At 43.8% G+C, this 13,279-nt stretch overlaps 1 protein-coding gene across 2 annotated transcripts in view; it reads left to right on the top strand.

The window, feature by feature from the left end:
* Positions 1–13,279, top strand: part of LOC130367869 (lithostathine-1-alpha-like) — a 135,725-nt gene that overhangs the window by 105,727 nt on the left and 16,719 nt on the right. The gene's annotated exons all lie outside the window — the stretch shown is intronic.

Here is a 13,279-nt window from a genome sequence, read left to right as displayed (position 1 = left end):
GTGTGTGAGGGACAATCTGAAGTGCAGGAGCTCTGAGGAACGGGTATGTCCGCGCTAAGAGTGTGGAGGCATGAGTAGAGTTATTATTTTGTTAAGAGAAAGTAGTGTTTACACATGTAGGGGTTCTTCTTATAGGGATGTGTGTTTGGTAAGAATGAGGCTGGACCAGAAAATACTTTAATGGACATTTATGGACTAATATGGACTCATTGTATAAATATATGTATATATATATATATATATATATATATATATATATATATATATAGTACAGATGTGTGTTGTTTGTATTATTGTTATGTTGTTGTTTACTATTATTGTAATGTTATACATTTTTTGAATAAAGATCTACAGGATGAAACTCAGAGCTGCACTCACTTTTCTGCTGGTGGAGTCACTGTGTACATACATTACATTACTTATCCTTTACTGATCCTGAGTTATATCCGGTATTATACTCCAGAGCTGTACTCACTATTCTGCTGGTGAGGTCACAGTGTGCAAAGTCCAGCTTCCTAAAACTTCAATACTTTATTTCGATCGTTAAAATTCAACAAAAAAGTGCATATTAAAAACCAAGAGAAACGCTGACGCGTTTTGGTTTGTAAAAAACCTTAATCATAGCGGTATCTCTCGAGGAGAGAGAATGGTTTATATATCTGTTCAAAATCAAACCAACTACTAGTTTGAGGGTACACCTACCTAGGGGCGTGTATTCAACCCTAGTCACTAAATGACTACAGGTGTGCGAACAGGTACATAGTTCTAATATACAGACTAAATCCAGGAGACCATATAGTATACAATACAGATACTATTATAGATCCATAGAATACACACAATTATAGTAAATCAATATATATATAGGAGAGGTCATTTCTGAAATGTAATCCCTGTGGGTATCTGGTGTCCAGACAGAGGATCCAAAACGCCTCCCGTCTGAGCAAATGTTTCGTAAGTCTAGATACAGAACTGGTTGCATGGGGCCAAATGTTCAGATATTCTTGTTTTAAGTTTTCTAGTTGTGCAACGGACATATTGCAGATTGCAAGGCATGCAAGTCACCAAATAGATGACATGTGTTGTGTGACAATTGATAAATGTTTTGTTATTGTAGGTTATACCCGTAGATGTAGATTTCAATTTCTTGGAGTTGTTAATAAATTTGCATACATTGCATCGTGTGTGGCCGCACTTGTTTGTTCCAGTGCAGTTAAACCAATTTTGTTTTCTTTTCTGTTCCATTCTGAGGTCACTTGGGGACAGTTGGTTATACAATGATTTTCCTTTTCGTGGGACTATTCTAACGCCGGTGTGTAATACTTTGGATAGGGTTTCATCATGGTGAAGAATAGGAAGGTGTTTCAATACGATTTGTTTAATTTTTTCAAAGTCCGTACTGTATGCCGTGCTGAAGGTAAGGGGATCGGTATGTGACCTTTCTTGCATTTGTGGTTTGTTGTTTAGATAGTGACCTGGGGGTTTAGAGTCCACAATATTTATTGCTCGCTGAATATCGGTTTGTGTGTATCCCCTAAGTTTTAATCGGTGTGAGATATCTTTGCAAGTGTTTAGATAACCTTGCTTCTCTGAGCATGTTCTTCTAGCTCGCACAAATTCTCCGATCAGTAAGTTTTTTTATTACATGTCTGGGGTGGCAGCTTTCGGCATGTAGTAGAACACCAGATACCACAGGGATTACATTTCAGAAATGACCTCTCCTATATATATTGATTTACTATAATTGTGGGTATTCTATGGATATATAGTATGCCCTACTACGCCCCCATCACACACGAGAGAGCACCCCTACCTTTCTCTTTTTTTACTGCTTCCTCACATGTATATATAATAGTATCTGTATTGTATACTATATGGTCTCCTGAATTTAGTCTGTATATTAGAACTATGTACCTGTTCGCACACCTGTAGTCATTTAGTGACTAGGGATGAATACACGCCCCTAGGTAGGGGTACCCTCACACTAGTAGTTAGTTTGATTTTGAACAGATATATAAACCATTCTCTCTCCTCGAGAGATACCGCTATGATTAAGGTCTTTTCCAAACTGAAACGCGTCAGTGTTTCTCTTGGCTTTTAATATGCACTTTTTTGTTGAATTTTAATGATCAATATAAAGTATTGAAGTTTTAGGAAGCTGGACTTTGCACATTTTCTATTGCTGATTACCTGGGAACTGGCCCTGCTTTCTCGTGAGGATTACAGACTCTCCAGGATTGAGACGTGATCACACCAGATGGTGAGCTGACTCTACTCTTTTTTCTTTCTTGAGGTCACAGTGTACATACATTACATTACTTATCAGTACAGGATAAGTAATGTAATGTATGTATACATTGACCTCACCAGCAGAATAGTGAGTACAGCTCTGGAGTAGAATACCGGATGTAACTCAGGATCAGTACAGGATAAGTAATGAAATGTATGTACAAACTGACCTCACCAGCAGAATAGTGAGTACAGCTCTGGAGTGCTGACCAATTAGTTGTGGGTGTGGTCGTGCTTCAGCTGTGCTGTGTGTCTGCTGTGTCTCCTGAGCTCCAGGGAATTACCACCTGTTCCACCTGGGGCCTGCTTTCTCCTCCCCAGGGAGGGAGTGGGTTTCCAGGCACGAGTGAGGGAGGCGAGGCCCAGGCTTCTGCTTCTCGGACTAGGCCGCAGGGGAGCAGTAGAAGCCAGCAAGCGGCCGGAACATCGGAGGATTTGGGGGTGAGGCGTTCCACCAGGAGTCGCAGCAATGCTGCTCCAACTCCCCCCACAGAGGCGAAAAGCTCCAAGGTGGGATCCTCCTTGGGAAAGCTGGGTGCTGCCAGTTGAAAGCTGGGTTCGTCCGGAAGAAGGCAGAGTACTCATGGAGGTGAAGCCGACCTCAGTGAGGAAGGCTGGGGAGTGCTAAGGACCCGGGAGTCTATTTCCACCTATACCTCCCGGGTAAAAAGTCACCTCCTTGAGTATGAAGACGCCTGTAAGGCCATCAGGAGGCTCCGAGAGGAACTGCGCTGTGCCCGTGCCAGAGCCAAGATTACTCCTAAACGGGAAAAAACTGAGATCCAGTCAGAGATAAAAAGACTTATGGCTGACATGCAAGTTTTGGAGGAGAGGAGAGCAGAATTACTGGAGAAGAGTGGGCCATTTAAAGAAAAATTGGAAAATGAGGAGCGCTTCAGGGTGACAGAAGAAGAAAAAAATAAAAGGTTGATGGGGCTGCAACCTGAGAGCCAGGTGGATAATGTGGAGGAGATGGAGGAAGAACTACAGCCAGATCCACCTGGTGGCCTGCGGCAACAGCAGCAGGCCCCGTACAGTGGGCCCCCTGCACAGCAGCCAGCATTATCACCTGCCGACTCAGGAGGGGACAGTGACAGCAGCTACCAGGGAAGGGCGCTAATGGCCCAGATCCGCATGCTGGAATCCCCAGTGTGTCCTCAGAATCTGGTGTTTGGAGATGAGCTCCCAAATGAGGCACTTGGGGGTAAGAAGAAAAAGAAGACCAAGCCAAAGCAGCAAGAAGTGGTGAGTTACATCTACACCCCCCTCCCTGTAAATCCTGAGTCGGCCGCAGGGTCAGCTCATTGTGCAAGGCCCGTTACCCAGCCCAGCCCGTGTTCTGTGGTGGACTCGGTGCAAAGGTGCGGGGAAAGTACAAATACTGAAAGGGCGCAGAGCTCCATGCCTGTTTGCAGTAGCAGGGATGGAGCAGAGAAGGCATCGGCCGAAAGGCCGTACAGTGAGGGCGGCCCAGCAGTGGGCAGAGAGGCAGACTCCGGTGCTGCAGTTCGCTCCCCTGTGGGAGAGGGGGGTGACTCAGTGCCGGAGGTAGTAAAGGGCATAACGGACGCTCCCAAAAGTGAAGAAAAACGTTTGTTTTGCATTGGTGCCGCTGATCCCATTGCTCAGCGGCGCCATGAAAAGACTGGAGATGATGCTGATGAGGCGGAGGGCACTAATAAGAACAGGGCTGGGGCCTCCTCTAGACCGGGCAAGCATGCTGCCCGTTCCCTTAAAGGGCCAGCGGAGGTTGTCCCAGCCCTAGTGCCCCGTGATGCTGAGGCAAAACGGGAAAAAATGGCATCATCATCATCGTTCGCCGGATTATCTGTTTCTGGTCCAGCCAGTGTGAATGAGAAGGTAAATGGGGGTACGGGGTGTATGACTGGGGAGAGAATGGAGGTTAATGTTATTGGAGAAGGTGATTTTGCTGTGGCTGAAATTAGGGGTGGTGATGGGACTACAGATGATGTTATTGGAAACAATGTTGTTGGGGGAAGTGCTAATGTTGTCATTGGGGGTGGTGGGGATGTTGTCATTAGCAGTGGTGTAGGTGTAGGGTCTGGTCCGGTTGCCCCCCCAGTGGTGACAGACCATAGGAGTTATGCCAATGTCACTGCTGGGGGAAGTAGAATACTTTCCTCGTCTCCTGACTCTAGGGACGGTTTATTGCAGCGACGTCTCCTGGAGGCTCTGAAAAAGGGGGAAAGGTCGATTAATGTAGAGGGTAGAGCAGTTGATCTGTCCTTCTGGATAGAGAGACACGGTCTCTCTGCCTTCCGAGAGGAAAGAGGGGGCGATACTGTGTGGTCCCTCCCAACAGCCGGGGCAGGTAGTAACCGTAGGAATGTGGTCCGTCTTCGGTGGCAGGGCGAAGATATGTGTCCTTCAAGGACCAAAGTGGTTGAGCTCTTGCTAAAGATGGGCTTCAAGGCAGTTGATATCTTTGCCTTGATACATCCCTACGGTGCTCCTGAATTCAATATCAGTTTTGTTCGGCCAGAGGGGCTTGAGCTTTTCTGGTCGAATTATGAATTGGTAAAGATTGAGCCCGGCTGGCGAGACTTTGCCGTACAGGCATTGTCTCGTCAAAACGAAATCAAGAGAGCGACCGTTTTGACCCGTAACGAATCACTCTCTTGTGTTGACATCATCACCTGGTTAGGACGGTATGGCAAGGTAAAGGGGGTCCCGCAGAAGAACAGGGACGAGTTTGGCATCTGGTCATGAGCCTGGACGTTTTTGGTAAAACTTAAACGTTCAGGAAATACAGTTACCCATATTCCATCCTCTGCCTTTCTCGGTAGGGATCGTATCCAGATTTTCTACCGGGGTCAGCCGAAGCTCTGTCACAGATGTGGTGACCCCACACACTTCAGTGCAAACTGTACGGTACAGAAATGTGCCTTGTGTGGGGGTGTAGGCCATCCTGCCGCATCTTGTGCAGAGATTAGGTGTCACCTGTGTGGTGACTTAGGTCACACATTCAGTCGTTGTCCTCGTTCTTTAGCTAATGCAGTCTTGTCCCCAGCGGGTGAAGATTACGAGCCGGAATCTGCTGGGGAGGGGACTAGCAGGGGTGGAGGAACTGAGGGGTCAGTGAGGAACAGCAAGAGAAAGACACCAGCCCAACTAAGACGTCTTGATAAACGCCAAAGGGATAGGGTGATGGGGAAAGCCCGGGTTACTGGGACGACCTCTCATTCTGTCCCAGAGGTCAACCTTGCTGCTGAGACCCTGAGGGATGGCGAGCTGAATGAGGAGGTCAGGAGGATCAAGAATGAGGAAGGTGCCATCTCCTCAGATAGCGTGGAGGAGGATGATGGGGGATGGCAGAAGGAGACATGAAAGCGGGGTACAAGTAGAAAAAAAGGGAGATTTAAGATCTTTTCCCACCCTGGTCCAGATGCCAAAGGATGGCAAAACTGACTCCCCTCTGGTTGGCCTTTCCAATCGATTCGGACCCCTCAGGGACATCTCCTCCTCTTCTTTGGAAGGGGAGGATGAGGGGGAGGTGGCAGAGGGGCTTCCAGGGGGCGCCGAGTCCTCTTCCCCTGGGGAGGTTATGTCCTCAGGGGAAGGGACTGGCCTAGAATCCGGAGACGAGGAAAGTGAAACGACGTCTGGTGAGATGGACACTTCTATTTCTCTAAAGAGGGTGAAGAGTTCTTCTGATGTGGAGGGTGAGAAGGGGAGTGGGAAAAAGAAAGCTGTTTAACCCCTTAAGGACGCAGCCCTTTTTCACCTTAGGAACTGAGCCCTTTTTCGCAATTCTGACCACCGTCACTTTACAAATTAATAACGCGAAAACGCTTTTACCGAATATTCTGATTCTGAGATAGTTTTTTCGTGACATATTCTACTTTATTTTGGTGGTAAATTTTCGGCGTTACTTGCATCCTTTTTGGTGAAAAATCCCCAAATTTCATGAAAATTTTGAAAATTTTGCATTTTTCTAACTTTGAAGCTTTCTAATTGTAAGGAAAATGCATATTCCAAATGAATTTTATTTTTCTTCACAAACACAATATGTCCACTTTATGTTGGCATCATAAAATGGACATACTTTTGCTTTTTGAAAAAATTAGAGAGCTTCAAAGTAGAGCAGCAATTTTCAAAAATGTCATGAAAATTGCTAAATCTGAAGGGACAGATGTTACAGAACTACAACTCCCAGCATGCCTGGGCAGTCGAGGCATGCTGAGAGTTGTAGTTTGGCAACATCTGGAGGGCTACTGTTTGGGCACCACTGTAACAGTGGTCTCCAAACTGTGACCCTCCAGATGTTGCAAAACTACAACTCCCAGCATGCCCAGACAGCCTTTGGCTCTGTGGGCATGCTGGGAGTTGCAGTTTGGCCCCCCTAGTGGTTGCCACAGTAAAGATCGATTTACTTTCACTTTCAATTCCCCCCCCCCCCCCCCACTGTGGATTCCCTACCTGATCAGGATCCTGCAGGCTCCAGCGAAGATCCCAGGTCCCCAGGCATCTTCTCCTGCAGGTACGGCCTCCATCTTCTTTCCAGAGCCCCTTGACATCCAGGGGCGGGCAGAACGGGGGTTGCCATGGCAACCCCCTGTCCTGCGATGCCATTGGTCAGAACTCCGTTCTGAGTAATGGCAGGGGATAGGAGGAGATCGCAGCTTTGCGATCTCACTCCAATCCTTTAGGCTGATCGGGGTTGTTGCTGACAACTCCGATCAGCCCTATTTTCCGGGTGATCGGGTCACCAGAGACCCGATCAGCCCGGAATTGGAGAAAATCGCATGTCTGAATTGACATGCGATTTTCTCCGATCGCCGACATGGGGGGGGTCTCAGGACCCCCCTGGGCGATGTGCCAGGGTGCCTGCTGAATGATTTCAGCAGGCATCCGGCTCCGGTCCCCAACCGGCTAGCGGTGGGGACCGGAATTCCCACGGGCGTATGGATACGCCCTGCGTCCTTAAGGACTCGGAATGCAGGGTGTATCCATACGCCCTGCGTCCTTAAGAGGTTAACTCAATCACCCTCGATGGCGGCACCCTCTCCGTTGACGCTGGCGTCCATTAATGTCGCCAGCATTAAGTCAGATACAGCTCGTTTTGCTGCCTATGATTTTTTTGCCCATATTAATGCTGATATTTTATTTTTGCAGGAGACCAGGCTAACAGATATGTCATCTATCTACAAGGCTAAAAGAGAGTGGAGGAAGGGGCCCTCCTACTGGTCTCTTGGTGCCGAGCCGTATAGTGGAGTGGCGGTCCTTTTTACCGCAGCGGTAGAATGCCGACGGGTTATCGAGTTAGAAATGGGGAGGTGCCTGATCTTAGATGTCCTCATGAGGGGACAAGAACTTCCCCTTATTAACATCTACGGCTCACAGTCTAAGTGGGACCGGAAGTGTCTCTTTATGAGGATCAAGCCCTATCTTTTTACAAGTCGGCAAGTGGTCTTTGGAGGGGACTTTAATGCTGTCACGAGGCCCCAAGACAGGGGAGGTGCCAGAGACAAGCTGACTTATGATAGCGTCGCCCTTAATAGCTTAGCGAGTGAGGCTCGCCTGGTGGATGTCCACATCCGGCACACCCCAGGCCACGCGGGATTCACCTATCATAGGGGTAGTTGTAGGTCTAGGATAGACAGGTTTTATTTAAAGGAGGAAGCCGTCTCTTCAGCAGTGTCTGTTGTTGAGGTGGAGTTCTCCGATCACTGTTTAATTTTGTTTTCTCTGAATGTCACAGAGACCCCCCGGATGGGCAGAGGCTATTGGAAGCTGAATTCGTCTCTCTTGGAAGAAGCGGAGATAAGACAGTCCTAAATGTTCCTCTTGAATCTTGTCTAAGCAGCTGCATCTTGGGGTTGAAATAAGGGCATCGGACCTCATAGCAGCTGTTCATATCTCTTCTTACAAATTAAAAGTAAAATATGTTCCATTGTTTGTCATTAGTTCTAGTGTCCCTTGATAACAATGAGCTTTCCGATTGGCTTAAATATAGCTAAAATATACCATGCAGCCAGTGGTATAGTGAGGGTTGCCATTATTAGTTAACACACAATGGGCCATCCGGTTTTTGCCCAGGTACGATGAAATTTACTCACGATCAAGACGAGCGTTTTCAGTTCACTTATTCTCTTTTATTCATAATTCTTTTACAAGACAAAAAGGTGCGGGTGCATAGTCGAAGTACATGGCATGATCTGCGTTTCCCAGTAAATTTTATCGTATCGGTGCAAATACCGGATGGCCCATTGTGTGTTAACTAATAGTTGCAGTCAGGAGTTTTATGGAACTTTAAATACTATGACGGGCCACACCGGTTGGAAAGACTGATTGGGGATTCGTGCAATATTGTAAGAAAGAAAAGTCAAGCCAGCTCACCCCGCCTGGACAACCGGAGCACATATCCAGGTGCTGGACGGCACAGAAGCAAATAGGAAAAAACGTAGAGTAGAATCCAGCTCTAGATGCAATAAAACCGTCTTTATTTAAAGGACATAGTCAGGAACAGCAGAAGTTACATATTTCAGACATCAAATACAAGGAAAACACAAGTATATATAGGTGGAGCAATCCCTCTCAGGGTGGTCAGTTGGCATTAACTCTTTACATGCTTTCACAAAATAAGATGGTATAAATGGAAACAATAGACTATACATTAAAAGCCAAAAAATTTGAAAGAAAGTAAGATAAAATTAGTGTAAAAACAATTTGGAGACATTCTCAGCATACCCTTAAATACAAAATAAATATATGTATATGAAATAAATATTTATATAATAAGGGTGTGCAAAAAACGATACATGATCCAATTGCAGACCAATATATGGAGGGTTGTTTTAAACCAATTAACCAAAAGATCACCGAGGTGATCCGCTAATTTCTTATGCTTCCCATATATTTGATAAAAGGTGTAATCTTTATTTACTCATAACACCTCCCGTATTAATAGTGCTCATTTTTGTGCCAATCAGGCCTCACCTATTGTCTACCTGTGTGTACCTGCAGTGTGCACACAGTTAATGGGGGAGTCTACACTGTATATTAAAACCAGTCCTATGCCCCCCTCGACATGTTTCGCCGCAAGACGCGGCTTTGTCAAGAGGTTTTAGGGCACTGAACAGTACAAGGGTTTAAATAACCTCCTATTATTATAAAAAAAAACGATACAAGTTCGAATAAGCATATCAGTGTACATAGAAAGTTGCCAGAAAAGATCAGATGATGCGTACATATGAATAATATGCGTCAAGGTGTACAGTAGGTACATATAAAAAATATATATAAATACTATTAATGTTAATAATTGTCAGAAGACAAATCTAATAAAAACCTAAACCTTGACACATAGAATGCACATGTGAAAAAAGAAATAATATATATGGATGGATATAAATGTAAATATAAATTAAAAAATATATGATATAAAAACGTAAAAAGAAAAATGAAACATATGTTCTGAAAATATTAATAATGTAATGTGACATCTTGTCTTCTATTGAGTCCCGAGGGTACACATGTAGAGAGTTTCAAAATCCAAAATATTTCTCGATTTAGGAGTTTCTGCCTGTGGTCACCCCCCCCCCCTTTTGGATGGATTAACTCTCTCAATAGCGGAAAATTGAAGGGAGGCAAAACTACCCTGATTATTTTCGGCACAATGTTTGGGAACTGCAGACACATTTTTTTGAGGAAAAGTGGGGAATATCAGAAAGATGTTTGCGTAACCTCACCTTAAGTGGATTTGTTGTACAGCCCACATATTGTAGTCGGCAGGAGGTGCACGAGACCAGATAGACCACATAGGTGGTATTACAATTGATATATTGTTTTATCAAAAAAACTAGTATTGTTAGCATAAGATGTAAAAGTTCTGGTCACATGCATCACCGTACAACATATACACCGATTGTGGCCACATCTGTACGATCCTGCATAGGATAACCACGTTGAAGGTGAGGAACGAGTGTTGAAAAAAAGACTTGGGGAAACTTTTTGACCGATGGTAGGTGCCTGTTTTGCTATGCATCGGTATCCTGATTGTTTTACAACGTGGAACAGGGGATCGGATAAAATCATATGCCATCACTATTTTTTCTACTACTTTCCGTAAAAGTACAGCGGTCAATTCCATCCTGTGTACCCGCTCGTGTCACTCACCGCATGTCATTAAGATCCTGCCGGTGGGTGAGATGACTCGGGCACGCAGGAATTGTACCGCGGACTCTGACTTTTTGAAGGAAGCTTACTCCATACAAAAACGTTTTTTGTGCAGAGGTTATCCACATTGGTCTCTGGACAGGGCTTAGAAGATTGCTTATGGTAAAAACCGATCGGAGCTCCTGCATGGGCACAAAACTTTTTCTGTTAATTTAACCACTTTCAACCCTTCTCTTGTCATCTTTACTACTCCTTACAGCATGGACTTTTCCTCCATTTGCAAAATCATTCACTCTCACATGTATATGATTTTATCTGATCCCCTGTTCCACGTTGTAAAACAATCAGGATACCGATGCATAGCAAAACAGGCACCTACCATCGGTCAAAAAGTTTCCCCAAGTCTTTTTTTCAGCACTCGTTCCTCACCTTCAACGTGGTTATCCTATGCAGGATCGTACAGATGTGGCCACAATCGGTGTATATGTTGTACGGTGATGCATGTGACCAGAACTTTTATATCTTATGCTAACAATACTAGTTTTTTGATAAAACAATATATCAATTGTAATACCACCTATGTGGTCTATCTGGTCTCGTGCACCTCCTGCCGACTACAATATGTGGGCTGTACGACAAATCCACTTAAGGTGAGGTTACACAAACATCTTTCTGATATTCCCCACTTTTTCTCAAAAAATGTGTCGCAGATTCCAAACATTGTGCAGAAAATAATCAGGGTAGTTTTGCCTCCCTTCAATTTTCCGCTATTGAGAGAGTTAGTCCATCCAAAAAGGGGGGGGTGCCCACAGGCAGAAACTCCTAAACCGAGAAATATTTTGGATTTTGAAACTCTCTACACGTGTACCCTCGGGACTCAATAGAAGATAAGATGTCATATCACATTATTAATATTTTCAGAACATATGTTTCATTTTTCTTTTTACATTTTTATATCATATATTTTCTCATTTATATTTACATTTATATCAAAAGCTTCCTCCTTTGTTTATTTTCCTCCCCAACAAGGATTAGGAAGGAAAAACCGGGCAACGCCGGGTACTCAGCTTGTATCATATATTTGTTCATTTATATTTACATTTATATCCATCCATATATATTTCTTTTTTCACATGTGCTTTCTATGTGTCAAGGTTTAGGTTTTTATTATATTTGTCTTCTGACTATTATTAACATTAATAGTATTTATTTGTATATATATATATATATATATATATATATATATATATATATATAGTATTTATATATGTATATATTTTTTATCTATACCTACTGTACACCTTGACGCATATTATTCATATGTACGCATCATCTGATCTTTTCTGGCATTTTTCTATGTACACTGATTTGTTTATTCGAACTTGTATCCTTTTTTGCACACCCTTATTATATACATATTTATTTCATATACATATATTTATTTTGTATTTAAGGGTATGCTGATAATGTCTCCAAATTATTTTTAGGCTAAGTTTCCACTTGGTTTTTTTTTCTGGCAGTTTTTGGAAAACTGCCACTGCAGTTTTTGAGCCAAAGTCAGAAGTGGATCCATAAGGGAGGAGAAGTGTAAGTCCTTCCTTTATATGTCCTATTCCTTTTCAATACACTTCTGGCTTTGGCTCAAAAACTGCAGTGGCAGCTGTCCAAAAACTGCCAGAAAAAAAACCAAGTGGAAACTTAGCCTCACACTCATTTTGTCTTACTTTCTTTCACATTTTTGGGCTTGTTATGTATAGTCTATTATGTCCATTTATACCATCTTATTTTGTGAAAGCATGTAAAGAGTTAATGCCACCTGACCACAGCACCTGTGCTTGAGTGGGATTGCTCCACCTATATATACTTGTGTTTTCCTTGTATGACTAAGAGCGCTTGGCGCTTGAAACGCATAACTTCTGCTGTTCCTGACTATGTCCTTTGAATAAAGACGGTTTTATTGCACCTAGAGCTGGATTCTACTCTACGTTTTTTCCTATTGTGCACTATTGTGGTATATAAATAGTGAGGGTTGCCAGCACCTGAGGCAAGGTAAAGTATTGTGCCCCCGCCTGGTATTTGAATGCAGGAAAGTGGCAGAAGAAGGAAGCATCACAGGACCCCAGGGAAGCCCATAATTCCTTGCAAATGGCTCTCCCAGCCAATCAGGAGGCAGTATAAGGATAATGTCAAAGCGACTATAATAGCCTATACACATAGCTTTAGCAGCCATTTAGAGAGAGCAGGTGTTAGGTGAAGATCGCCATTCACCGTGCAGTTTCATTAATGTTATATTCTAATAGTTCAGATATTTACACTTATGCGATACCATGTGTTTATTTTTGTTTACATTATTTTATTTTAAAAAAAAGGGGGAGTTTTTTTTAAATAAGGGGAGGAGCATATTCACCCTCATTAACTTTTGTTTTAACAATTATTTCACTATTTGTAAGGGTGCATTCACACCACATTTAGCTAATACAGTTGCCGGATCTGCCAGACCTGGCCCACATCTCATTCATTTAAATGCGCTGACCTGAGTCAGATAGTGACTCCGGTCGGCTCATTTTTGCACCGTATCCGGGTTTGTGACTGGACTGAAAACCAAGGCATACCATGGTTTTCATTCGGGCCACAAAACTGGATACAGGGCAAAAATTAGCCGATTGGAGTCACTATCTGACTCCGTTCTGCGCATTTAAATGAATGAGATTCGGCGCCGGTCCTGCTGGAATACGACAGTGGCCAGCAGCCTGATCTCCAAAACCTGGTGTGAATGCACCCTTAGTCCCCTTAGGGGACTATTACATGTAATGTTTTGTGTAGCATTGCATACACAACAATGCTACGCCAT

The sequence above is a fragment of the Hyla sarda genome, chromosome 4, assembly GCF_029499605.1.
Source record: "Hyla sarda isolate aHylSar1 chromosome 4, aHylSar1.hap1, whole genome shotgun sequence".
Lineage (NCBI taxonomy): Eukaryota > Metazoa > Chordata > Amphibia > Anura > Hylidae > Hyla > Hyla sarda.
The sequence above is the reverse complement of the archived record's forward strand: the minus strand, read 5'-3'. Positions and strand labels throughout refer to the sequence as shown.